This window comes from Pipistrellus hanaki (genome assembly GCF_964339955.1).
Source record: "Pipistrellus hanaki genome assembly, chromosome: 6".
Taxonomy (NCBI): domain Eukaryota; kingdom Metazoa; phylum Chordata; class Mammalia; order Chiroptera; family Vespertilionidae; genus Pipistrellus; species Pipistrellus hanaki.
In genome coordinates this window covers 26,521,129-26,548,944 of record NC_140508.1, presented here as the reverse complement: position 1 = coordinate 26,548,944, position 27,816 = coordinate 26,521,129, and the positions used below count along the sequence as shown (strand labels likewise).

Here is a 27,816-nt window from a genome sequence, read left to right as displayed (position 1 = left end):
CATGGGACACCTCTAGACATGCTGTACAGGGACATATGCCTTGGAATGAGCCATCAGAGAGAAACACGGGGAAGGAATGCATCTGCTTTATTTCTTCCACCTGACAAGCTGCTGAGGATCTTGGTCAGCAGTTCTCAGCCAGGTACAATTTTGTCCCGCAGGGTGACGTACGAATAAAGAAATTTTTTTGTTGTCACAACTGGAGGAGCTACTGCAAGTAGTGGGTAGAAGCCAAAGATAATGCTAACCATACTATAATGCACAGGACAGTCCCCACAAAAAGAATTACTCCATCCCAAACGTCGTTAATGCTACTGTTGACAAACCCTGTTCTAGGTGCCGGTGAGGCCAGCACGAGAGGTGCATACAAGGTGCCTGATAAAGCAGCCCAACAGAAAGACCGACAAAAGACACAGAAGCTATTTCACAGGTGAGATAACACAAGAGGAGAACAAAACTCGAAGAAATACAGAACCTCATTAGCAATCAGGGAACTCACGTCCTCGTGGTGAGATACCATTTCACACTCAATTGAGTGGCAAAAATTCAGATGTTGAGAACACCATGCACACAGAGAATGGCTCTCAAGGGGAATTCCCACGTCCTGCTGGTTGGGAGTGTAAATTGCTACCATGTCTTTGGACAAGAGTTGAGCACACACTTATTGATGGTGACTACTCATAGCGCTACATATCTTGCAATCTAGGAAACTCCTCCTCGGATCCAGGCAAACTGGGATGACTGGTCACCTGTCTATCTCATATCCTAGCAACCCCTTCCCATCAATGTAACCCTGGAAAACAACTGCATGGGCACTGGGAAATATACAAACAAATGATCATAGTGTTTTCATAATACAGAAAATGGAAACAATAGAAATGTCTATTTACAGGAGAACAAATAAATTGTGATATAGTCACACAACAGGATATTATTCAACTGTGAACATGAGCTACAGCTACAGGTAGCAGCATAGGTGAACTTTAGACACATAAATGTTCAGCGAAATGAGCAAATGTGCAAACTGTATGAATATGATACCATTATTTTAAAGCTCTAAAAGGAAGCAAAAATTAATAACATATTCATGTTTGGTTCTTTTTTAAGCAAGGGATTGACACAAATTTAGGATAATGGTTACCTTTGAAGGGGAGGTGGGGAAATGAAGGGGGAAGGCATCTGCTCTCCTAAGAAGAATTAATAAACTAATCAATGACTAGGTTCCTAGAGAGTGTTCACCAGATTTTGTATCTTTGCTATCAGCTTTAACTTTTATTTACCTTTAGCTATGTTGTTTTTTGTTTATTTTACCTCTAAAAATGCCATCTTTATCTCACTTTTTAGAAATAGGGAACAAAGAATCACCAACATTTCCAACAACAGTGGCTATTTGGGCCCAGGTTCTCCATTCGTGGATCTAGCCAGCACTTATTTCTGCAGTTAAGTTCCCATTTTGCCTCCAGGGAGCTGGAGATGCTAATGTCAGTCTGTTCAGCCTCACACTAACATCTGCTGCACCTGGTGACCTGGGAGCGCACCATGCTTCAAAAGCAGGGCCAGGAGAACAGTAAAAGTCACTTAGGAAAACTGTACAATAAGGCTTCTATTTAATTCACACAATTCAGTCTCAGAGAGAAAATAATCCATAAACTGAAAATTACCATTTCACATACACTTACCGATGGAATTGCATGTGCACAGACCTGAATAAAAACCTGCCCCATAAACTTGGTCTTTTGAGTCCAGAACCTTAGAATTTCAGTATGGACCATAATGCAAAAATCCCTTATAGGTTCCTACAAAAACCCACTCACTATGCTTAGCATGCTCACGAAGGTGCCTCCCACAAAGAGATCCTATCACATAATCTGCACCTTTACATTACCGTCCTGAACCACCAACACAGAAGCTGAAAATCCTTGCATTTAGATTCACTCTCAACTTCACATTTTTCTCCAGGGTATTTCCTTCCTCTCCCCTTCCCCTCCATCTCTCCTCCCTCTTTTCCTTTAGGAAATCCTACAAATCCTTTCATAAGAGAAAAATCTTAATCATATTGGTACAGTATTCTGTCCACCCAACCATTCACTCATTTATCTTTCCATTTGCTTATCAGTTTTTCATAAGAATATTATTCTGCCTGCAAGTTAACATTTATTTTTCTGAATTCTGGTACATTTTATATATTTCTCTTCTCTCATGACGCTTGACCCCTCTCTTTCCCTCACCACTATATGCCTTCATCGCCAAGTCACCTGACAGCATTATGGGACATTATGTTTCTGTGTTTGAACATATGTTCTTTCTTGCCTTACATGGCTTCCTACTTTTTCTGCCTGGAGAACACCTATTTACCCCATGAACTTTAATCTGGATTTTTCTATTGCTGGTAGACTGTAAACTAGATCTTCCTTTTCTTCCTTAATGCCCTTCCAAAATGTGCCTGAAGCCCCTTTCACCTAGAGGTGGAGAGTCAATTTCTCTTGCCTATCCAGTGGTCGGCAAACTGCGGCTCGCGAGCCACATGCGGCTCTTTGGTCCCTTGAGTGTGGCTCTTCCACAAAATACCATGGCCTGGGCAAGTCTATTTTGAAGAACTGGCCCTAGAAGAAGTTTAAGTTTAAACATTTTGGCTTTCAAAAGAAATTTCAATTGTTGTACTATTGATATTTGGCTCTGTTGACTAATGAGTTTGCCGACCACTGGCCTATACAATGCTGCAGAAGTAACTGTTCTAAGCTTAGGCCTCAAGAAGCCTGCACACTTTTGTGTTTCTCTCTCTCTCTCTCTTTCTCTCTCTCTCTCTCTCTCTCTCTCTACCTGCTGGTTGAACTCTTGGTAGAGGGGACAATTTGCATATTAGCCTTTTATTATATAGGATATACATTGAGTGGCCAGATTATTATGTGTTCAGAGATCATAATTCAGAGATTAGTGTATGGTAGATCACAAATACCTGGGAGTTAACACCATCCACTTCCTCCCAAGGGAGCAGCCCTCATCCAAGTCAGATGGGAGAAGGTAGCTACAAACCCATTTCCTTGTCTTTAGTTAGGATAAATCCAAGTTATTCTATACTGTATCCCAGAATTGCCTGATGAGATCATGTTCCTCTTGGTTACAGCAGTGACAATGCACCTTTTCTATCTCCTCTCTTTTCCCATCTCACATCCCCATTCCTACAAAAGCATACTGGCATCACCTTCCAAATAATATTAAATGTTTTTGTCTTACCATCTGACTGTAGGGAATCCAACCTAAGACACTACCACTCTTTCTGTTTTATTTTATCCTTATTGCTCCAGAATCAAATTACTTTTTCCTAGCCTTTTAATGATCTCCCAGATAATCAAAAGGTTGTATCCAGCCTAGTATATGACAAGACCAATCACAGAATATGGTATAACATTTTTAGGTCTTCTCAGATGTATTCACATGGCTCAATTCTCTAAATATGTGAAGACAGGCTTAAATTGCAGTTGATCTTGGGTACCTCTGTGCTTATCTTAAAGGGCACCTGGAACCATGGTATTGATTCTTGGCCAAGACAGAAGTGAAATGCACCAGCTAGTGTTTTACAATATGCTGTTAAAAGTCCCAAATTCCCCCCAAGGCATCCTGTACCAGCTTGTCTACACTGTTTATTGAAACTGTATGGATTGATGGTTTGCACCTGTTTACCTATTCACAAAGCCTGCTTTTAGTTACTGGAGCTGTGAGATATAAAATGCCTCTCAGTAAGCTTGAGCCTTGGCTCCCCTGAGACGAAGGTGTCACACATGTATTTTGGTGGTTCATGACCAGAAAATGAAGTGCATCCTTGTGATGGAGAAAGGACCCTGGGAGCTGTACCAGCAAGCCTCAGTCCTCTCTGATATTTGCCAGGCTTGCTTTCTCCTGCTGTACCTTATCCTTTATCCTTTGCCTTCATCACTGCTTTACATGTTTTTCAATCGCCTGACACTGTAGAATTGCTGCACTGAGGCTGGTTTCTGACAACCAAAGCCTTTTTATAGGGTCTTGGGTAAAGGAAAGGAGGGTTATTATAGCACTCCAATTTAGAGCTATTTCAGAAAGTTGTGAGTACTGGAAAGCAAGGCTCTGTACTTTGCTGAGCTCTTAAAATGTTGTTTAATTGAGTTATCATAAAAATTTTTCTGAACAAAGACATTGTGGTTGTTTTATGCTTCAACAATGATTGGAGATGATTAAAATCTTGGTGCAACCTGCTAAGGTCATCGTCTAATTCCTTATCCTCTCATCCCCCCCTTGTACAATGGGCACATACTCCAGTATAGGAAGCCCTCACAGTGGAGGGTATTAGTTTCACTGGGCAACAATGTTTAAATCCATATATTCTTGTTTTTTTAAAACATCAATTTTAAGTAATATTTTAATTTTTCCCTCAGTGTCCCACCTTGGAATAATCCAGTATAAAAGTTTCAGACTTGAAGTCTAAACCTCTCGTCCTTAAAATACTTATTCACAGGTTTCTTATCAGGAAGAACATCCTTCACACTGCCTACCTCTCCTCTTCTGGGTAACAATGTTCTCAGAAGTGAGAAACCAAGCAAGGAGGAGGAGAGGAGTTGCAAAAGCTTCTGGAAGGCTCCAGTTGCCAAGTGTTATATGATAACTTGCGTAGAACATGAGGTTTCAGGGAATAGTTTTATTTCTTTTCACAATTTGACATCAACCCCCTTTAAGTTTCAAAAGTAAGGCCACAAACATATACTGTACACCATAAGCTGTTTTTTGAAACAGTAAAGTAAATTACCATTTGAGTCTTGAATATTGAAACACTAATGAACAGCATACACATCATATGAAAATTAGAATTATGTTGGGGATTCATAAAAAGCATTGGCAGTTATCTAGTTTAACCTAGCTGAAGTAGATGCAAAATATATTTGAAATCCATCTATCCCCAATGCCATGTCCCTAAGTCAACTCCATTATCTCATTCATTAGGTGACAGCTAATGAATGACTCTCCAAAGGTTCTGTCTCCTTTGAAGTACAATGAGATGTACTTCACATCTCAAGGGCTCACCAATGTCATATCCTACCTCATGCTTCTGCAAATCTCATCTCAAAGCAATACAGGTCTGCTTTTTGAGCCTTGAACATATCTATCCAGATCCTGGCTCATGGCATATAAAGTGTCTGATCTTCACACCATGACTCAGGTAGCTCTTCTTCATCATTCAACTCTCAGCTCAAAATTCTCTGAGTGGCCTTCTCTGACCCCTGAACTAAAGTAGCCCCAATCACCCACTATCTCATTATCTGTTCACCATGTTCATAAACTTTATTGATGTCTGCATGGATTTCCAGTTTTTTGGCATTTATTTACTTACTTTTCTCCTTCCACTAGACTGTCATCTCCTCCAAGGCCACAACGTTGCCTTGTTTTTGTTCATATCACATCCTCAGAGCTTAGAACAATTTGTAGGCGCATAGCAGTCACCCAATAAATATTTGTTGAATAAATAAATATACTTTTCTAATTTTTTTCTATTGCATATTTTTCTTTTTTATTTAGATATAATGGATATATAACATTATATTTGTTTCAGATGTATGACATAATGATTTGATATTTGCACATATTGTGAAGTAATCACAATAAGCCTAGTTAACATCCCACACATACCCTGTTTCCCAGAAAATAAGACAGTGTCTTATATTAATTGTTTCTCCCAAAGTTGCACTAGGTCTTATTTTCAGGGGATGTCTTATCTTTCCATGCACTAGGCCTTATTCTTAGAGGATGTCTTATTTTGGGGGAAACACGGTAGTTACAACTCATTTTTTTTTCTTTTTCTTGTGATGACAACTTTAAGATACATTCTCTTAGCAACCTCCAAATACACAGCATGATATTATTAACTACTAGAGGTCCAGTGCACAAAATTCCTACAGGAGGGAGTAGGGGTGTCCCTCAGCCAGGTCTGTATCCTCTCTCCCAGGATTGGGCCTAAACCGGCAATCAGACATCCCTCTCACAATCCAGGACCACTGGCTCCTCACCACTTGCCTGCTTGACTGACCACCCCTAACTGCTCACCTGCCTGCCTAATCACCTCTAACCACCTCTGCCTTGGCCCCCGCCTCAGCGGCTTCATTCAGAAGGACATCCGGAATGACTTCTGGATGGTCATTCTGCTGTCCGGTCTAATTAGCATATTATGCTTTTATTATTATAGATGGTCACCACGCTGAACATTACATGCCAGGAAATACTCATTTTATAACTGAAGTTTGTAACTTTTGACTCCCTTTACTCATTTGGCCCACCCCTTATGCCCTTCCCTGCCTCTGGCATCCACCAATCTGTTCTCTGTTATCTATGAGTTCAGTTTTTAAAAATGTTATTTTTTTTATAGATTCTACAGATTAAGTGAGATCATATGGTATTTGTGCTTCTCAATCTGACTTATCTTACTTAGCATAATGCTCTCAATATCATAAACAGAGAAATTTCTTTCTTATGGTCGAATAATATTCCATTAGGGTATATATGCAAACTTTAAAATAAAAATTTAAAAGGCAAACCATAGCATAAATTATTCCCCTACCTTTTTATGATGGCTGTGGATGAATCAGACTCCAGAGGAGTGTGGCTATGATTTCTGTTGTGCAACTCTTCGGTGGAGCTCTTCAGTGTTCTTCATTTTTCCCCTGTGTCCATTTTGGCAAGAGGTGGAACATTTCGCCACAGTGTATTTCTGTAACAACATGGTACCCCCATGAGTCAGAACCCCACCAGCATTATGCTCAGTTTAAAAATAAACATATGACCTCATTTACTTCACATTCTCCTGCACACTGAACATCCTTTCCAAAGTGCCTCTATCATTTCCTCCGGCGGACAGCTACTGCTCTGTATTTCATTACCTGACCACAGCCAGGCAGTGTGAGATTCCCCTCAGCACCTTGCCTGTATCTTTCTCAAGTTATCCCACCGCGAGTCCATGTCTCCAACATGGGGAGCTCAATGAGAATGCAAACTGTGTCCTTGATCCTTGAATCTCTGGGGCCTAGCCCACTGACTTGCAAACTGGGATTAGGTTTATGCTTCTCTCTAGCCCCCAAATTTCCATCAATGGACCAACATATAACCTGGGTTTGTGATTTTATGTGTGTTTCTTTTGAAAGACACTTTATTTAATATATTGTTGATTCATTAACATTCAACTCACAGCCATCAGCACTAAAAAGCATGCCTGAATGAAGCCTATCTAAGACAAGTATTCTCCCTGTGAGGCACACCACAGCCTCCTTGCAGTTAGAATGCTAGGCAGCCCTTCAGCACTAGGCTGGGGAGCCATTTCTAACAGCAGAATCGCCAACAAAAGGCACAGGAATGCAAATAACCTGAGAAGGTGAATTTGCAAATAAAAATCCACCTATAACAATACAAGTATGATATGCTAATTAGACCAGATGACCTTCTGGATGAAGCCAGGGCTGCAAGGTAAGCCTGGGTCCCGGGTGTCAGAGGGAAGCCTATGCTGGCAGCTGGACAAAGGAAGGCCTACTCTTGCATGGATTCCTGCATCGGGTCTCTGGTATATAATAATGATAGACTGTATGCACGTTGACTGAATAAAAGTTATATTTCGATCTGTAAGTTCCCAATTTTGCTTCTAGTTCAGCACAGCACTGCTATTTAAATGAGTAAATAACAATTACTATGAATAGGGTAGAAAGAGACTAAGTCCAGATTTGATGAGTTTATGAAAGATCCAAGAACTGAAAGCACTTATTCTTTCCTAACCTATTAAAAGGCCACATTCCAGATCCTAGTTCTTTTCTTCTTGCTGATATTAATCATTGCTCATCCAATTTTCAGACAACTGCATAGAAACTTTCCCAAAAATAATTACAGGTTTATAGTCCACCTCTTCACTATGGGAAAACTCCAACTGCTCCCTGGAGACAGCTCCATTTTTCTCCTTGGATAATAATAAGAAATACCTGCTTTTATTTTATTATATGCATCAGTTAACTGTAGGCACAATGGACACACTTAGCAGACTGGCATTTTCTGTAAAAATGCCAATGCTCTGTGACATAAAAAATGAAGGCTTTACCCTTTAAGTATCCACTTTCTAGTGCATTTAAAAATATTTAAGAGTGCCAAAGGAATTCTAATTTTAAAGCAGATTATGTTTTAAAGCGTTTGCAAAGATTTTCCCATTAAGTTTACTTCTCAGTATTGCAAAGTGGTTATATTTAACCTCGATTTATTTGTAGTTCATGGAAAGTAGCTTGTTAGTACAATCACCTTCTTAAAAGCCTGTCCTATGTGTCAAACTACCATTGCTAAGATCAGTAGGAATGCTTAAACGTTGTTAGTAGGTAACAAGAAATCTTAGGAGGGTGGTTCTGAAAACTCAGTCTCATGTGCTTATAATTTAGTTCAAAATGGCTTGCCAGATGGGAGAATGGATGAAAAAGGTGAAGGCATTAAGAAATGCAAATTTACAGTTACAAAATAGTCACTGGGATGTAAAGTACAGAATGGGCACTTATAGTCAGTAACATTGTAATAACTATGTATGGTGTCAGGTGGATACAAGAAATATTGGGGGCATCACTTTATAAGTTATAAATGTCTAGCCACTATACTGTATATACCTGAAACTAATATAATATTCGATGTCAACTATAATTGAAAACAAAATAAAAATTTAGTTCAAAAGTCAGCTAAAATATAGACATAATTTTCTTTTAAAGTCCTGTGATATTCTCTTCATATATTTCAGAATATCGGAAGAGAAGTCACTTTGTCAGGAAATACAATTCAGGATTGATGTAACCATATAGGTCTACTGCATAATAATAACGTAATTTAATACATTTTACAAAAATAGTACCTTGACCCAGAAAAACAAAATGAAATGAATGCATCTTATTATTATATTTCATTAATAACACTATTATTACACTTTATATATAATTAACTAATATTTGTTTTGAGCTTATTTTGTAAGGATTAGAATTACTTTTAATTTTCTATCTATTCTCTAAATAACCAACTTAATAATAAATCAAATGCCATCACTTACTTTAATATGTATCTAGATCATCATTAAAACTTTCCTGTCATATTTCTTTCTCTAAACATTGAGAAACATTGTACTAAGAAACCATTATCTACATATCTTTAAACATTGCACTAAGAAGCTATTGTATTATCTACATATCTCTGATAGAGCTGCATTGACCTCCTGACTTAAAATATAGCAATCTGACTGTTCAGGAGGCTGTGTTCAGATAATAGCTATACTATTCTTAAGCTATTAATAAAGTACATCTTAATATGAGGTGCAAATGCCAATTGAATTTCATATGTAATGTTAACAATATTTAATATTTCTAACCTTTATGAAAAAGGGGTTAGATTTAGAATTGACAGATGTGGCTCCAACTTATACTAGCTGTGTGGTTTGGGCCAATTCTCTCAAAGAGAATAGGGTCTGTCCTTGGCCTTATTAATATTGAGTTCTGGTCAAATGAACTCCAGAATGGTTATAAAATCATGAAAGATATGAAAGATGCTAAACTGTCTAGGTCAAAGACTTCCAACAACCCTGAAACAAAGGGAGTAAGAGGAGGGGGGAAAAATGAGTTTTATGGAGAAGACCTAATACACAATTTAGCTCTTAACCTCTTTATTATTCTTACTAAAATGGAATCTTTCAAAAAGAAATTAATCTGGAACATTCTTCATGAAAATACTACTTCAGCGCTGTGCCATTTTCATAATAGCTTTCTTTCTGTGTATACTTTATAATGTGGGAAATTCTAGACCCTCAGCCAGAGGCTGTGCTCCCCTTCTAATAGGTAAACCCTAGATACACAAAGGGTTTCATTACCAGGTCTGACAGAGTAAAAGCCAAACAGAGAACAAGCTGTCAGAGACAGTTTCATATAAACCTCCTCCGAGGAATTGGAAACAACATCACATTTGTTTCCTGCAACTTGCCTGCCCCTCTGTGATCTTTGTCTCTCTCTATAATAAAATATTTACAGCCAGAGCTCAGCATCCCTTCCTCTGGCCTCGTGGTTGGAATAATGTATGTTCTACTTCCATGGGAGAAAACAACATCACAGAAACACTAAAAATTTGAATAAATAACTTTGGGGAAGTAGAAAACCTAATCCACTCAAAATGGATCCATTCAGAACAAGATAACTGTGACACATGGGACTTCATTTTGCAGTAATTATTTACGCACTTGACGACTACAGTGAATTCTCTCTAGGGAGTCTTCTTAGGAACCTACAGAACTTGCTGTCTGTGGATTTCCTCACATATGGATTGAGAACTATTTTGTTTTTCTTTTCAAATAATAATGAAACTTGATTTTTAAAAACCATCTTACCTCTTCCTACAGGAAAATACCCTCTTTAGATATCATGCTTCTATGAGACATTCCCCTGGAGACAAGAATTTAGTATTTTGGGATGGTAAACTGGAGGTAATGCTCTTACATTAATGTTCTTTTCATCCGGAAGAGCAGTTTGTAATGTATGGGCTTACATTTTAGGAGTAACTGTTCCTTGTATTGAAAAACCAAGTGAGCAATTAAGTGTGGATATACTGGTTTTCTGGTTGAATAGAAAAAGGCACTTACAATTTTTATTTGCTAGCTGCCTCAGGTTCTAACTCCATTGGTGTGTACTTGCTTTTTAAACTTGATTGACTAAACCATTCTGTATCTGAGCTTCCTCATTCTGAACCCAAGGTAACAACAGCATGTACTTACATGATAGCACATACCCACCCAATTTTTAAAGGATTGAGTGAGATGATGTGTGTATGCAAACTTCAGGTACTCTGAACCATGACACAACTTGGGTTCAGAAAAGTTATTTGAATTCCTAAGTGTTTGAGTTATACAGAAATTAAAGTAAATCTGATACAGAAACCAGCAAAAGATAACTGCTTTAAACCTGGTGATGATATCTCTGGAACATGAAGCGTCTCTAATCTCCACTTTAATGAATCTGTACCTGTCCATGCTGATCCTGCTGAGCTTAGATTTCCAAAGACAGAGGATGAGATAAAGGAATGGTGGTGAGACAGGGGAAGAGAGAAAGACACACAGAGAGGAGAGGCTACCATGGAGTCCATTCTTATAATCACTCCCCTCTTTAAAGCAAAGATTCTTAAGTGAGGGTCTAAACATCAAGTCCATGGGCTCATGTAGATAAAAATTAGTAGTAGAACCTGAATTATAAACAAATGAATGAAACACAAAACCTGGGCTCCCTAACCTACACAGGCCTCTTTCAAGAAAAAAACCAGCCTGATTGACTAATAATAATAATAATAATAATTCATAGCTTAAAGGTTTATTAAAGTTTCTGGTCCTGGAATATGATCTTTTTAAGGATTATTTACAAATTTGAGAAGCTTCTCTCAAGTGTAAGATTTCAGGTTCTCTTTGAACTGCCAACACACAGCTACTGATTTGTCATCAATGCTTTCATTGACTTTGCTTCTGATATTTTTCCTGCACGTTAAGGAACAGAGATAAATGTATCATGAAGCACCTCGGGTGTTCATGGGCATCAAGGCCGGGCAGGACCTTACAAAATGTTCACATAGATATATATTTTTGAAATATGGGAACATGTGAGATATTTTAACAACTGGTTAAGACAGCTGTCTCTTTATATTCCAACTTCCTACATCACGCTTCTCTAGGTGTTGCGTGGAGTTGGGGTGGTTATAGCTATTCTAGGGCTCTGACTGAAAGGAAACTTAAGTTGGGGTGCTTCTGTGTCTGTAGTTAGTGGGGCATATTTATGTGTTGTGAAGTCTATTTCTATTACAATTCAGTTTTGCTAGTCATCCCAATGTAGCAATAGCTTCCAGGTGTTCTCTAACTCCCCCTTCCCCATGTCTCCGCTGATCCAGCCTCATGCACAAGGACTTCTTCCATACCCTGCAGCTTCAGATATAAGGTATATGGCAGAAGTCAAACTTTTATAAAGCCTCTTAAGCCTTGCAACATGGGCATATCAGCATGTTAAATATGTTAAAATGTAGTTGCAAAGATTCACAAAAAGTTTATTTACAAAGTCAACAAGGTTTGAACATACTATTTTAAATGTATTATTAAAACAAGTAGCCCTAGCTGGTTTGGCTCAGTGGATAGAGTGTCAGCCTACAGACTGAAAGGTCCTAGGTTCAGTTCCGGCCAATGGCACATGCCCAGGTTGCAGGCTCTATCCTTACTGTGGGACGTGCAGGAGGCAGCCGACCAAGGATTCTCTCTCATCATTGATGTTTCTATCTCTCTCTCCCTTTCTGAAATCAATAAAAATATATTTAAAAAAACAAGAAGAAATTAAACTTCCTTGCTTTGATTAAGAAATAGAAACTTTTAATGTCATCTTTATTTATTAAAGAGTGGGGAGAAATTTGAGATCAAAGGTAGTGGTGGAGTAAATGGGAACTACACTCATCTCCCAGAACAATACAGGAATTACCCCTAAAATACACCACAATCAATCTGAATAACCAACTGACTACTAGATGAAGACAAGGTTTATAATCAAGGATTTACAGAGGAAGCCAGATCAAGACTATTAGGAAGGGCAGGGACGCAAGAAGGGCTGGCCCTGCACCCACAGGAGGCGGTTGAGATTCTGAAGGGCTATCTCTGCTGCAGAGGTTCCCCCTGAGGAGCGTGGGGTCTCAACTCCATGCCAGGCTCCCCAGCCCAGAGCACCACAGTTAGAAAGAGGTGTCCACATAACATCTGGCTGTGAAATCAGTGGGAATTCTGTCCTTCAGGGAGAGATGGGAATTGGCTAGAGACACAAGCACCCTCTTACAAGGCCAGCACACAGAATCTTATTCACAGCCACTCACCCTGTGCCCTGGCAGAGGAAGAGCAGAGTGGACTAGAGTCCTTTGAGAAGATAAGGGAGTCTGTGGTACTGGAGAGAGAGCTGAAGGGTCAGCCCCCAGATCCCTCTGCTGAGCTCCTCTCCCACATCACAGACACCATCTTTCTTGGGTAGAGCTCTCCTCTCCATGTGGCATCAGCCTGTGGGACTGCATTAGCTCCACCCTTTGGTCTTCCTGTCATCCTATCCTGTGAAGCTCACGCTGTTGTTGAAGAGTCAGCTGTCTGAACTAGGAAGCAGAGGTCCAAGCAGACTCAGGGTTGTCAGTAACTGAGCTTTGTGGCTGTGGGGCAGGCCAGTCACCTCACTTTCCTGTAAAACTGAGATCCTCTAATCCCACATTCCAGGATCCAAGAAGCCCCATCCTCCCAACTGCTGGTGGCCCCTCCCTGTGGAGAAATTCTGGGCAGAATCTGGGACAGACTGATTTGTGTGGCTCTGGAGCAGGGACCACTCCTCCCACCCTCCGCAAGCCTGACCAATGTTTCCCCATTACAGGAAATCCACTCCTGGTGGACCATCCTGCTGAGCCTGGCTCCCCTGCATAATCTGGGACAGACTGAATTGCATGGCTCTAGGATGGGGCCATTTTTCCCTTGCACACCAGACTGGTGCAGATCCCTCTTTTCACAGGGCCAAATCTTGATCTATTTGGGTCAGATAAACTCTGCTGGCCTAACCCTGATAACTGCCCGAGAGTCCACCCCATCAACCCCAATGTGGGCAACTAAACTTGGTATTCCCAGGGACTTCTGCTGAGTGATCTCAGACCCAGCACTGCCACCGAGTTGGAACCTGTATCAATCTCTTGAAAACCACTCCCCACTACCTAGTGACTCACTGAAAAACTCATGCAACTCGAATACTAGCAGAGGTTCTTTCAGGGACTGAGTGTAACAGACAGCTGGCAGGCAAAGCTGGATCTCAGGGTCCCTTGGGCCTTTTGCTGGCCCGATCCCAAGCTCAGTGATGGGGGAAGCCAGTCTTGATGTGCAACGTGGTCCTTCCACAAACTCTTTAGAGAGTGTAAATATCCTGTTAACCACAAACATTAGCCCACTGGTTTTAGCAACCTTCAGTGGATTGTGCCTGCAACAATTATTACAGCGGCATTTGTTTGATGAAATTTTTTTTATTTTCTCTCATTCTTTCATTGGAATTCATTTAATTCGTGTATTTAATTGGAATTCTTCCAAGTACTTGGGGATATTTATTTTATTCTAGGGATTGCAATCCAAAACTGATTACGTATTTTGTTACTCAACTTGCCTCAGTTTTGGCCACTGAGAACTCCTTCAGATGGGTTCATGTGTCCTTTAGACATGCTCTTGTTCTTTTGTGAATGCTATCTTACTTTCTGGCAACATAAATATTCTGGGCAATTCATATTTTCCCTGTCCTAGCCATGGAATCAATTATGCCTCCAAGGAGCCCTGTTTCCTTTCACTGGTGAATGGGATTTAGAAATCTCAATCTGGGAACTAGGTATGCTCTTTGCTACTGGGGTGTCATTGATTTTAGGTTTGTTTAGCAGTCAGAGTTAGGAAACAAGACTAAAATCAATGACAGCCCAGGAGCAAGGAGCATACCTAGCTCCCAGATAGGTATGTATACTAACTCATCCATATACAGCCATATTTGTGCATTATCTCAATTTAATCATGAGACTATCAGACAAAAAAAAATCAAGGATATTCTACAAAATAACTGACTATTACACTCAAAAAGCATTAAGTCCAGGAAAGATAAGAAAAGAATGAGTAACTGTCTTAGACTGAGGGTGACTAAGGGAGCATGACAATTAAATGAAATTTGGAATCTTGGATTAAACAGAAAAGGAACTAATGGGAAAACTGATAAAAACAAATAAGGCCTTTAACTCAGTTTATATTTGGAGTTGGCAAATTACAGCTCATGGGTCATATACGGTCTGTTGCCTATCCTTGTATATAAAGTTTATTGAAACACTGATACTCTCCTTTGTTTATATGTGATCTGTGACTGTTTTTGTGCTCCAGTGGTAGAGTTAAGTAGTAGTGACAGTCACCTAAAATAATTACTATCTGACCCTTTACAGAAAAAGCTTGCCAACTCCTGATTTATATAGTCTTATACATTTTTAAATTCCTGTTTTTGATCATTTTACTATGGTTATGTAAAATGTTAACATTAGGATGAAGAGTGTGTGGGGACTATACTATTTTTGCAAATTCTCTGTAGGTCTAAAATTATTTCAAAATAAATATTTAATATATAGTAATTCTATTTACAATAGCTAAGATTTGAAAGCACCCCAAGTGCTCATCAGTAGAGTGGTTAAAAAGGAGGTGATACATTTACACCATGGAATACTATGCAGCAAAAAAAAAAAGGATCTTTTACCCTTTGAGGTAGTATGGAGGGACCTAGAGAGTATTATGCTAAGCAGAATAAGCCAGTGAGAGAAAGACAAGTATATGATCTCACTTATATGTGGAATCTAATGAACAGAATAAACTGATGAACAAAAGCATGCAACAGACTGAAGAATCTCAGGGAGAACAGCAGGGGGGGGGTAGGAAGAGATTAACCAAAGAATTTATATGTCTACTAGAGGCCCAGTGCACAAATTTGTGCACAGGTGTGGTCCCTTGGCCTGGCCAGTGATTGGGCCAGCCAGGGGAGTGACATAGGAGGTTGGTTGTGGTAGTTCACTGACCACCAGAGGGCAGCTCCTATGTTGAGTGTCTGCCCACTGGTGGTCAGTGCATGTCATAGCAACTGGTTATAAAGGTCACTTAGGCATATATATATATATATATATATATATATATATATACATACACACATGACCCCATGGACACAGACAATAGTGTGGTGAAGGCCTGGGAAGGGGGTGGAGCAGGTCAATAGTTGGGGGAGAGAAATCTATAATATGTCAACAATAAAGATACATTAAAAATTAATTAATTAATTAATATTAAAAATAAATTTTAAAAGTGTTTGAATTAGGTGCTAACATTAAATATAGGAGGTTTCATATAACATTTCTGTATTTGTGGAGTTTTTTGAAAAGTCAGGATGTTTAATATAACACTGCCCAATAATTAAAGTAAAATAGAAGTTGAGTCCTGTGGTTAGTATGTGTGATACTTCTGGTTATTGACTCTCCTTTGGATTCCAGAGCATCAGAAATCTGACTTTGTTTGGGCACAATAGACTTCCTATTCTCTCATTGCCAGGAGTGGTCAGTAATATATGAGCATAGGTGTTTCAGTCAGACTTTAAGGAAAGCTCATAGATAGGTCAGAGGGTAGACATGACCCCTATCTGCCCCTCTCCATTTCTAATGTTTCTTGCCTGGAAACTCAAGGTGATGGCTGGAGTTACAGCAGTCATTTTAGACCCTGAGGTAAGAAAGAAGGCATGCATCTGTCCTCTCTTTAAGTAGAGGCCAAAGTAGAAGAGAATTGTGGTGGATTTGTTATGGCCTAATTTTCTAAGCTACCATTTTATTGATTTAGTTTGTAATATCAAGATGTGGAGCTTGTTTTCCAACCCTTTTAATCTGAGCTGGCTTTAGGATTTGACTTGGCCAAGAGAATGTGGCAGAAGTGACAGAGAATCAGTTCTGAACCTAGAAATCAACTTGCCCTGAGAGTTTACTCTCTCAGAAATCTTCCCCTGATGCAATATTTCAAGCTAGAGAATGATGAAACACCAGGCAAAAACCAGGAAATTATCCCAGCTTATTTGTAGACCTGAATAATACTACATTCTTCTTATTTATGACACTAGGGTGACCTGCTATGTGGTGTATAAATCCTGCATCTCTCATGGCCATGGAGTCATCATTATGGTCTGAGACTTTCTGCCTGAAGTCATCTTTTATAAGAAAGAAAAAAGCCATTTTCCTAAAACACTCTTACTTTTAATCTGCCTTACTTGCTACCAAACAGTATTCTTAAATGACATATAAAATACAGGAGGTTTCATATAACTTTTCCATATTTGTGAAGTTTTTTGAAAAATAAGGATGTTTGATAACATTGTCTAATAATTAAGGTAAAATTGAAGTAGGGTCCTGTGGTTAGTATGTCACATACTGAGCTGATTACTTTTCCCTAATCCCAACTCATTATATCACCTTATGTTACCTGCCTTGTCTCTCTGCCACCTAATGTGTGACTTCTACACAACAGCTACAAGTTTTAGAAAAAGAAAGGAAGATGATCTTTCCATCTCACTTTGTACTATGATGCTCATTAACTTTTTTTAGTGGATTTATTAAGGGGGCATATGAAAAAACAATTATATATTTTTATTTGTAAACTTATAATATACCCAAACCATCTGAGCTAAAAATCTGTGGCTCAGGACGCAGTGAAAATAACTGTGGGAGACCTAATAAATAACCAAAATGATGTTTTTAGAACATTTTAAGCTTATTGAGTTCATGGCAGACTCCCTATTCTGTCAAGTGCTGCTAAATGTTTGATGAAATTCCTTTAGAGATGAAACATTTCTTTTAGAAAAAAGCAGTATAAATCTAATTTCAACCATTGTTAGAGAAAATGTGGAAATCCATTATACTTTTCCTTCACATACATATATATGGCTAGAGAAAGAGATTTGAAGTTTCAAACACTAACAACATTCTTCTAAACACAGTCAGAATAGTGCACATGTAAAATAGTGACACATATAACATACCTAACTTAGAATAATTATTAACAGTTAATATTAAAATATGTGACAACTTTATCAATTAAAATAAGTAAAAGCTATTAATAGTTTATAACTCCAATATATATACAAGCCAAAGTGACCAAACGACTGAATGACTGGTTGCTATGACGCACACTGACCACCAGGGGGCAGACACTCAATGCAGGAGTTGCCCCATGTTGGTCAGTGCACTCCCACAGTAGGAGTGCCGCTCAGTTGACCAACCCATCCTGGTGGCATACCAGCCCAGTGGCAGCCACTCACTCTCTCAGTAGTTCTGCAAGTCCAATCCCCAGAGAACAGGCCAGGCACTGTGGGCACAATCCCGACTGTGCTGCTAGCTTCCTGGAAGTTGACTCAGGCCTGCAACTGTTTCCCCTTCCTAGACGCTCTGCAAGGAAGAAATGATATAAAAGTAGTAGGCAGGTGGCTCCAGACAACTGGCAGGAATGTCAGCGGGAGAGATCTGGTCAACAAGGGCATCCCACCACCCACCCGCGCAGGGGGTGGATTGAGTCCCAGGGGGTCCTCTCCATCCCCTTGGGATGGGCATCAGACGCAGGGCTCATGGCTGGCGAGCACTGCTGCTGCTGCTGCAGTGGTGGCAGCAGCTATGCTGTAAGCCTCTCCCAATCAGGACTGATTGGGATGAGTGGGAGCAGCAGGCAGGAGGGCAGGTGGTGTTGGCCCAATCTCCATAGGCCACATGGAGGGACCCCACCTGTGTATGAATTTGTGCACTGGGCCTCTAATTTTAAAATAAAATAGTAACTTGCATCAATAAAATCACCAAAAGGAAGAATACTTCAGTTTATAACTGGCACTGTACTACTGTGTTTTCAGAAAAAAATGAAAAAGAGACACTTCTTCTATAGAAACCTCTACTTTATAATCATTACCTTTGTTACATAAAAAACTCAAGAATGTTGAGCCCATGCTTTGAATTTATGTACTTATTTTAATCTGCATCACAAACCTTTAATAAAAAATAAAAAAAAAAATATGCGCATGCTTAAAAGAATCTTATGCTCTGAAGGTTCATTCTTAGTAAAAGGCAAAAGGCCTTAAATCTGGAAAATATATGATGATGGGAGTGCGTTCCGACATGGCACACTGAATCCCTTGGAGTGAATACACATGCACATACACATTAAACTGCATACACCAACAACCACGGTTAGCCCAAGCAAGTGATTGTCTATTTCATTAAGCTCTTGATTACTAACTTCTCGTTCCTGTCATATGGTTTTCTGTGCTAATCCTTGATCTATTGTATAAGGACTCATCTTCACCCACTGAAAAATAACTGGGATTCAATGTGTGTCAATGGTTGATAGGAAATGTTCCCCACAAACAAAACCCAAAGGTCAGAACAAGGAAAGTTACTGCGCTACAATATACATCAAGAAACACCTTGATAAGGTCCAGTGGACACTGACATCATGGCAGAGTATCCTGGATATTAATTTGCCAAGTCTTGATGCTGTGTGCAAGGACTGAGGGCTTCATTCATCGACAAATCTGAGTAGAACAAATCTTCTTGAAGAAGAAGCAAGCTCTAAAGCATCACTGACCAATAGTGCAATATAAATGTGAATCACTAATATGAGCCACATATGAAATTTTAAATTTTCTAGTAGCTGTTTAAAAAGGTAAAAAGAGGTAAAATTAACTTTAATAATATATTTTACTTAAACCAACATAGCCAAAATACCATCATGGAAATATATACCAATGAAATATTGCTATTAATTTTTTCATCATAGATCTTTGAAATCCAGTGTGTACTTAATGCTTACAGCACATCTCAATTTGGAGTAACCACATTTCAAGTTCTCCACAGCCATATATGGATCCCATATTGGGTATTGCAAATCTATGATTTACTGTGATAATTTTAAGATCTTAGGAATGACAGTAATCAAAGAAGAAAATAATGAAATTTCAGATATAATAAATTATATCAATTTTTCTAAAAAGAATTTTATAGAAATTATTTTAGTAATACAAAAGTTGAAACCACCTAGTTGGGTTTTTAGTTTTTAAATATGGTATGTCAGTTTTAAAGCAGAGACTTTGCAGTGTAGAAGAATATATCATTGGAAATTGTCTCGTTTATAAGTCAAATATTTTGCAGGTAGAAAATTTGTTGGGACATTAAAATAAAATCCATTAAGCTGTAAATATCCCAAGCAAATGATGAAACACATCCTATATAATAAAGAGGTAATATGCAAACTAACCATCACACCCTCACAAGATGACTGCCTATGATGATGCCAGCAAGAGGATTAGTGAGGGATGACCAAACAACTGAACAAGCAGATTGCGTGGGGTTACCAGGTTGGCAGGGGGTTAGTGAGGGATGACCAAAAGACTGAACAAGCAGGCTATGTGGGACAACCAGGCCGGCAGGAGGGGCAGTTGGGGAGCAACCAGGCCAGCAGACAGAGGTAGTTGGGAGTGACTAGGCCAGTGGGGGGAGGCAGTTAAGGGTGACCAGGGGGGCAGGCAGGTGAGCAATTAGGAGCCAGTGGTCTAAGATTGTGAGAGGGATGTCAGACTGCTGGTTTAGGCCCAATCCAGAGGCAGTCTGACATCCCCTGTGGGGTCCCGGATTAGAGAGAGTGCAAGCTGGGCTGAGGGGGCAACACCCCCCACTCCCGGCAAGAATTTCATGCACCAAGCCTCTAGTATATATATATATTCAGCAACATGGAAAATAAAATAAAATAATACAGAGTTTGAAGTGATTGCAAAAATGTCAAAATTAATAGCATAATTTTAAAGTCAGCTAATTATTAGTATTGACAATGGGTTTGATTTTCATTAAAAACTGACATATAAGAATTTTTCTCCATAGTCAAATGAACTCATTAAAAATATCTATAGAGGTGCCAAAATCAGTTTGGCTTAGTGGATAGAGCATCTGCCTGTGGACTGATAGGTCTCAGGTTCAATTCTGGTCAAGGGCATGCACCTTGGGGGGCGTGTAAGAGGCTGCTGATCAATGTTTCTCTCTTATCGATGTTTCTAACTCTATCCCTCTCTCTTCCTCTCTGTGAAAAATCAATAAAATATATTTTAAAAAATGTCTATAGAGTCATTAGGTCAAATAGAAAGGTGCACTTTCATAAACCATAAAATCTCTAGACAAAAAAGTTGGTGCTGTGCAGAAAATTTAAAAAATACTTTTCTAAAATTTTTAAGTAAAAATATTTATTTTTCAATTAGCTTATGCACCCTAACATCAATTAAATATTGCAAGCTTTAAGGCTGTCAAATTACCTGGTAGCTCAGCAATACTTACAGTGTGTGCTTCTTAATGTAGCTTTTAATTTGCATTTTATGAGGTTGTGAAACAAATAGTTTTCACCAAATATACATGACAAAAGTTATGTCTTTAAAATCTCTCTGATTATATAGTGTTCATTGTAAGTAAAAATAGAAAAACATATAAAGCACAAAGTAAAAAACAAACAAAAAACAACCTCACTCAGTATCCCAGCACCCAAGACATGATTGATGTTTTCAGTCTATGAGTATCCTCCATGTTTATACTAGCATAAGTATTACTCCAAGTCTTGGTGATATAATAAACTCACATGGACTCTCTTGTAGATCTAACTCCTCCAATAGACCATATAATGCTACTTTTAGATATGTATCCACACACTTCCCCTCTCCTACACAGCCATCTACGCAAGGTTGCTCTGAGTTCAGAGGCACTTTAATCTCAGGCTCATCTAGCAGTGACTTCTCTCATGTTCTCCTCCTTCTACGCACACCCACACCCACATCTCTCATAACACACCTCTGTGTGAACACATTTTCTTCCAGTCAGCTCAAAGCTTTTTAATGCTCTTATTTAAGAAGAGATGCATAAAAACATAAATTACCAGCTTTACTTATTAATAACCCTAGAACATAATTTGAAAGAGACCTCATCTTCTACCTCTAATATTGGTACTGGTTGATAAACATAATCCTTTGATTGTATTTTACTGTGCTTTACTTTGTGTTTAAAAGAACATACTTTCTCGGAACTAGATTCAACAATAAACACTTATCAAGTGCTTAAAGGGGCAGACATTGGGGTCAGCACAGACTATTGAATTGTGCATTAATCAAATCTATCCTTTAGCCTCACAAAAGTAACAGTTTAGTAAGGAAGATGGTTGGCTAGTGATTAAACAAATGAATACATGCTTACGTACTGGGATCAAAGTTGTGAAGACAACGGGCACTGATGTTGAGATGGAGAACATGACATTGCCTATTGTTGTTATTAACCCGATGGCCTGTTTGAAAGACTGGCGAGAGACTTCAGGAAGTTCCCCACCCACCTCATCAGAACTGACCCTTCTGCTGAGAAGCACACCACTGAGGTAAAGGAGGCCAAAGCAGAACTGTTTGCACCAAGAGTTCCTACCCTGGTTTTATCAAACGGATTTTGAATGACTTACAAAAGTAGAGTCATTTACATGAGGTGGTTCCCCTTTTAACAAAAATGGAAATCCTTCTAAAAACCACCTGATTTCCTATTGTAAGAGGGGAATGTCTCCCTTTAACACTACTGAGAGCACTCCGACCATGAAATTGATATGTTAAAAGAAACATGTAATCACAAAGCTTATGACAGTGTTGCTGTTGTTGTTGTTTTGTATGTGTGTGTGTTTATTGTTGTTATTTTGTTTTGTTTGTATTAGGAAAGATGAAAACCTAGAGAATTTTTTATATTTTTTTTAACAGAAGCACTACACTTAATGTCTATTTATGTAAAAGTAGGCCAAAGGTACAGCAGGGATAAGGCAGACAGCTAGTCTGGCCTCTTTTGAAGAGTAAAAGAAATTTGGGAATAGTAAGTAGGCAACTGGATAGATCAGAAAATGAATGATGAGAGAAGAAGGAACATAGACAGAGAGACAAACTAGAGGCCAGAAGGTAGGAGAGGGAGAGAATCCCAGGACCTGGCCGAGTCAAGGCCAACAAGGCAGCACACAGCCAGCGAGAACCCCCTGTGGCTGGTTATTTCTGGTGCATGTACAAATATTAATAACTAACACTGAATTTAAAGTTTTCTCTCATTGTCTGCTATAATTTCTCTCTGTGAATCTTTAGAAAAGTCTGCTAGCAAATATCCCCTTAGAATTACAAGTGTATTGCAGAAATGAAGAAAGCATAGAGCTAACCAGCCTGGGGCAAGCACAGCTGGTGAGAGGAAGCTGTGAAATCCGGGAGCCTTGGAACAACAAATGGGAGAAATGAGCCTCCCAGGGGTGGACTCAGGATTGGTGAGTGAACTGCCATTTCTCAGAATTAATTTTGAGGAAAGTATATATAATATGTAATACTATATAAGGAAAATGGAATTTACATTTATGAATGAAGATACATCATTCTTCAAAAACAATTCTACTGACTGGCTCTAGATACTTTGATTTTTCTCACATAAGAAAACTAAGGCTCAAGAGGGCGTTTTCTAGGCTTTTATACAGGAAAGGGGAACCCAGGAGAGAACCAACAGATATCCTGAGTTGTATAGACTGAGCTGAGAGACCAAAGCAGCTGGAGTTGTCAGGATAGAGTACCAGAGAGGGCATGGGACAGGGAGGGGGAGGCAGAGAGAGAAAAAGAGAAGACAAACTCCAGAGATTTGTAGAACACATTCAGCTGAGTACCGACCAGTGCAAGCACATGAGGAAACTCCTTGAGACTGGAGAAATAATCACTCAAAATGTTTGGAGGTAACAGACTAGATGGAGGTTTGGAGATTCACGGGTCACTGAGTGGGTAAAGTACTCAGTAGCCAATAATAATTAGCCACAGATTGAGCACTGCTCCAGTTACACTTAACAAATAGTAAAGCAAGACACACCTCCCCCAATCAAACTGTTTCCGAATAACTGTTTCAGGGAATGTTTATACAATAGGAATATTAAAATATCCAGTACAATAGAAATAAAGCACAATATTTGGCATCTGATCCACATTTACCTGGTATGAAGAAAAAAAAACACAACACAAACCAGAAAAATATGAACAATAAGGAGAAAATAAGTTAGACAAATACATCAATGGACAGAACTGGCTCCAGAAATAGAACCACAAATACATGAATTACTGATTTTCAGCAAAGTTACAAAGGTCATGCAGTAGAGAAAGCAATCTTTTCAACAAATGATATTGTAACTATTGCATATACATTTGCAAAAATATGAACTTAAGTCATAGGTATCACTCTAGAAAGAGATAACAGGATGAATCACAGACTAAAATGATTAACACTATAAAACTTCCAGAAGAAAACATGGGGGATAAACTTAGTGATCACGGGTTACTATGAAACATAAAAAATTGAAAAATTATGCTTCATCAAAATGATGGACTTCTGTTCTTCAAAAAAAACTATTAGGGGAATGAAAAGACAAGTCAAAGACTGAGAAAAACATTTAAAACCACAAATCTGACAAAGAACTTGTATTCAGAATAAAGAATCTTTAAAACACTGTAATCATTTTTAAAACACAGCAACCCAATTAAAAACTGGACAAAAGATATGAGCAGACACTTCATGAATTTACACTGATAAGTATATATATGAAAATATGTTCAATATCATTAGGAAAATATAAAATTAAACCACACTCATTAAAATTTCTAAAACTGAAAAGATAATAATACCAAGTCTTGGTAAGGATGTTGAAGAACTGAGACTATTGTACATTCCTGGGAGAATGTAAAATGGTATAAGCACTTTGCAAACAGTTTGGTAATTTCTTACCAACAGACATATGCTTTCTGTATGATCCAACTATTTCATGGCTAGGCATTTACTTAAGAGAAATCAAAGCATATGTACACACAAAGGCTTTTGTATGTGTGTTCATATAGCATCATTGGTAACAGCCCAAAACTGGAAATAACCCAAATGTCTATCAATAGGCAAATGTTTAAATCTGAGAAATATCCATGCTATAGACTGCTAATTAACAATACACTCTTTTCAAACCTGATTAAAGTTTATCTGACATAAATCCCAATAAATGTTTCTTTTAATAAATGGTTTACCAATATTCTCATATCCAGTATAATCATCCAAGAAAAGTTGTTCCCACTCTTTTCTACTTTTGCTCTATATCCTTAATTGAACTGAGTTTATTTATTCTTGGCCTATAGTTATTTGTCTCTCTTTTAAATGTAGTTTCAAGCTGAGACAAAATTTATTCATGCAACAAGTTGGATGAATCTCAAACAAGGATTGTGAATAAAAGAGACCAGACCAAGAAGGAATACATATTATATGATTTCACTTATATAAAGATGGGTGGTTGCCTGTGGACAGACTGAAGTGGGTGGGGAGGGACATGATATTTTAAAAAGCCACCAGAAAACTTTTGAGGGTGATAAAAATGGTCACTGTCTTACTTGTTTAGATATTTTTATGATTGTACACCTGTCAACACATATCAAACTGTACATCTTAAATATGGGCCTTTTTTAAAGAGAGTATTCAGTTCCTTAGTTGTACTAGCCACATATTAGCTATTTACAGTTTCATGTACTTTATCTTTTAAATTGTCTGCAAAGTTGCAAGGTAAGACTGACTGACAAATGTATGGCTTCTTGAGATCCAGTAGGGTTCCAGTCTTACTGACAGAGAATGGACGGAGAGAAGCAGAGAGGGAAGGAGAAAAAGTCTGACAATACAATACCTTAAAAATTGTTCACACTTTATTAGATCACCTCTGAACCCACCACTCTTTCCTTCCCCTTCCCAAGCTCACTCAATTATATTATCCAGGAGGTCCCTGAAGCAATGGATGTCTATCTCAGCTGACTAGAAGGATTAAGCTTCTAGAACAATGAACTCTAGCTCTACTCTGCCGATTAAGAATGATATGACTTTGGGCAAGTTACTTGACCTTTCTTAGCCTCAATTTTCTCATCTCTAAATTCAAGATTAATATCTGCCCCGTCTACTTCAAAGGGTTATTCTGCAGGAGAAAATGTGATATCTATAAAATTGCTTTAAAAATCCTAACACGTTCTACAAAACATCAGGCTCTATCATAAGCATAGTGCTAAGGGTGAAGATCTTTGCTGGGGGATGGAGGAGGGTGATAAGGCCACTAGTTAACACCTGGGTATCTCCTGAGATCTTGTATGACATCTTTGATATACGCACTTCTTCAGGTAATGCTAAGTAGGATCCCAATGATCCAGCAAAGAAAAAATAATCCTCCCTCTTTCCTTTCCTGAAAGCAGTACTTTGAAAAAATGTCAGGGCAACATTAGAAGTAGCCACTTAGAGATTCTGTCTTTTTGCCCTTACTTTAAATCCTACCTTTAAAAGATATAAAGGGAGGTTGGAGGGCAGCGGTAGCCCTATGATGAGCAGGTCTTCTTAAGGCACAGAGCAAGGAGAGCTGATAAAGCAATGTGTTATCCAACCTTCACACCCCAAGGGCATTCAGATGCCACACAGAGTTGACCTTCTTAGAAAATATTCTAATAATGATTTCCTCCCCACACCCACATGATGCTGTGAATCTGTTCACAGCAAGGAAACCAATAGACAGATGGCACTGGAAATACCAGGTGCCAAGTATACACTGTTTCTTCCAGGCAAAAGCCAAGTAAATAAATGTGAAGGAGAAAGCCATCTTACTTTCATTATTGTCTTACAACAAAGGTTAACTGTGAAACCAAGGCAGGTCTGCCCATTAATAAAAAGAGGAGCCCCATTATTCTATTCAAGTCACTCTTTCATTCATCAGATAGAAGTAGGATTTAATTGCTTTCAATCTCGTGCAATAAAGGCATCTAAATATCCCATAAATAAATTACACACACTGATGATCATTCTCTTAGCTGAAGTCCCTGAGGCATCTTCAGTATAAGCAAATATAACAAGTTCTGTTCAAACAGCAGACATTATGCTTTTATATAGTTCCCTTTCATTTCCATTTGTTCTATACTCCTGTTGTAGAAAATACACACACACACACACACACACACACACACACACACAGTCATTTCAAGATGGAATGAAGGAAATAATTTTATTTTTATGGATTTATTTATGTACTTCATTTCTAAACAGTAAGATTTCAAAAGTGCCACTAATATCTGGATATAGTACTAAATAAGTGCACTCTAAAACCAAAACATAATACACTTGTGGAAAAAAATAAAATTAACCCTGGGTCTATCACTTCCTTTCTCCCTCCCTCTTTAAGGCATTCCCAAGGAAGTATTGACTTTGCCAAGACCAGATCTCCTTTGTAAACACTAGGATGGGACTCACTAGCAGCAAGATAACCTAGGAACGTCTCATCATGCTAGCAGTTTACTTCTGGTCTGCCTCGATGACTTCATACAATTGAACTGGAATTTATGAATTTACTGGATACAGCTTGTTGGGAATGGATATATAGACTTGTCTCTACCCATGTGACTAATAAAGTATTAAAATAGGACAATCCCTAATTCTAAATGGCTTCACTTGAACTAACTTGCGTCACACCTTTAGGTAGCATTTGTTGCTTATTCCTAAGCCAAGATGCATCCCAGGCTTAAAAAAGGAGTTTTAGGAAGTTGTATCAGAGGGTCATGGCCTCTTTAGAGATAGGTGTTGGGATGCTGAGGTTGTGCTTATGTTTTCATCAGATTCTTCATTAATTCGCAAACTTGACGTTGGGTAAGGTCCATGATCATTTGTGGAACAACATGCTAGCTATAATATCTATTTTTAAAGAATAAGTAACATTTTAAAGAGTAATGCCCTAATTTCTTGAAGTCTGTGGTAGGCTGAGAAATGGCACCCTAAAATATATCCACATCCTCATTCCTGGAACCTGTAAATGTTACCTTATATAGAAGATACTTTGCAGGTGTGATCAAGGTAAGGATTTTGAGATGGGGAGGTTATCCTGAGTAAGCAAGATGGATTATAAATTCCATGGCATGTATTCTTACTAAGAGAGAGACAGAGGGAGATTAAACACCCTGAGGAGAAGGTGATGTGAAGAGTGAGATTTGAAAATGCTGGCCTTAAAGACTGGAGTGATGTAAGCTCAACTCAAGGAATACTGATAGCCGAAACCGGTTTGGCTCAGTGGATAGAGCGTCGGTCTGCGGACTGAAGGGTCCCAGGTTCGATTCCGGTCAG

General features: G+C 38.7%; 1 protein-coding gene across 2 annotated transcripts in view; it reads right to left on the bottom strand.

Annotated features, from left to right (window-relative positions):
- The window catches only part of PAK5 (p21 (RAC1) activated kinase 5), a 229,788-nt gene that overhangs the window by 122,634 nt on the left and 79,338 nt on the right, over window positions 1-27,816 (bottom strand). For both annotated transcript variants that reach the window (XM_084888174.1, XM_084888173.1), the window contains exon 2: window positions 6,581-6,730. The gene's annotated coding sequence lies outside the window, so the exon portion shown is untranslated. The remainder of the gene's footprint in view (window positions 1-6,580; window positions 6,731-27,816) is intronic.